We start from the raw sequence: 1,472 nt of genomic DNA on the forward strand, positions 1-1,472 counted from the left end.
CAACAAGGATTTTTTACAAAGCTCAACTCATCCAGGGATGCAGCACTCGTAGATAGATAGATAGATAGATAGATAGATAGATAGATAGATAGATAGATAGATAGATAGATAGATAGATAGATAGATAGATACAGTCATGACCAGCTTTGTAATATGTCACAAAATTGCATGATATAGTAAGCAATTCTCTGATGGGGAATTTATCAAAGACTGTTTGGTGGACTCTTCAGTGCTAATATACCCTGAGAAAAAAGTCGCCTTTGCAAATGTGTCTCTCTGGAGGCGCACTGTAACGAGGCGGGTCAAGAACATCGCGGGGAATTTGGCGCTTCAACTGCAAAAGAAAACTGACAATTTTGTCTTGTTTTCCTTGGCTCTGGATGAGAGCTGTGACGTCAGTGATACAGCCCAGGTACTGTACTTATCTTTGTACGTGGATTAACGAAAGACATTGAGATGATGGAGGAGCTGGCAGCTATTCGGCCAATGAAAGGGACTACAACGGGGAGTGATTTGTTCATGGAGGTAAATGCATCCAAGGACACGCTGGGACTAAAATGGGACAAACTGGTAGGTGTTACAAGCGATGGCTGTCTAAATCTGACAGGGAAAAATGTTGGACTTTTGAGGCGGATGCAAGATAAAGTGACTGAAATTAACCCAGAACAGAAATTGGTATTTTTGCATTGCATCATTCATCAGGAGATGTTGCGCAAGTCAGTGCTAAAAATTAGCCATGTTGTTGATGTTGTAACTAAAATAGTTAATTTCATCAGGGCAAGAGCACTGAATCACAGACAGTTTGTTTCACTGTTAGAGGAGCATGAAAGTGAACATAGTGACATAGGCTACCAGACAGCTGTGAGATGGCTCAGCCTTGGCAAGGTGCTTAAAAGAGTATGGGACCTGAGAGTATGAGAGCAGAGATTCAGGAGTTTTGTGAAAAGAAAGACATTCCAGAGCTCTCAGATACAGACTGAATTGCAGATCTGACCTTTGCTGTTGATGTGACTGCGCTAATAAATGAACTAAATACCAAGCTGCAAGGCAAGGGCCTCTTTGCACAGCTTGGTGACAGCTTTCATGAGAAAGTTGAAGTTTCTTTAAAGTCAATTAGAGGGCAACATTCTCACTCACATGCCAACACAAATACTCATCCACGTTAGGGGCACTGCAGGGTGTGTTATGAAAAAGATTTGAAGACTTCAAAATAGTTGAGAGTGAAATGCACATGATTTCTTCTCCCTTTACTTATAGTGTGGATAATGCACCCAGTGATGTCCAGCTTGTACTCATTGATTTGCAGTCTAATAATCTACTGGCAGAGTATTTTAAGTCTGTATCACTGGTAGAGTTTTATTCCTCTCTCAAAGAGGAAATCTTCCCACACTTGAGGAGGCATGCTCAGAGGATCTCCCTACATCTGTGAACAAACATTCTCAGTGATAAAATTTAACAAATCCAGATATAGA

At 41.0% G+C, this 1,472-nt stretch overlaps 1 pseudogene; it reads left to right on the top strand.

Moving 5' to 3' along the window:
- The first annotated feature begins 459 nt into the window (after window positions 1–459).
- Window positions 460–1,200, top strand: LOC120530670 (annotated as a pseudogene).
- The last annotated feature ends 272 nt before the right edge of the window (window positions 1,201–1,472 follow it).

Source organism: Polypterus senegalus, chromosome 6 (assembly GCF_016835505.1).
Source record: "Polypterus senegalus isolate Bchr_013 chromosome 6, ASM1683550v1, whole genome shotgun sequence".
Lineage (NCBI taxonomy): Eukaryota > Metazoa > Chordata > Cladistia > Polypteriformes > Polypteridae > Polypterus > Polypterus senegalus.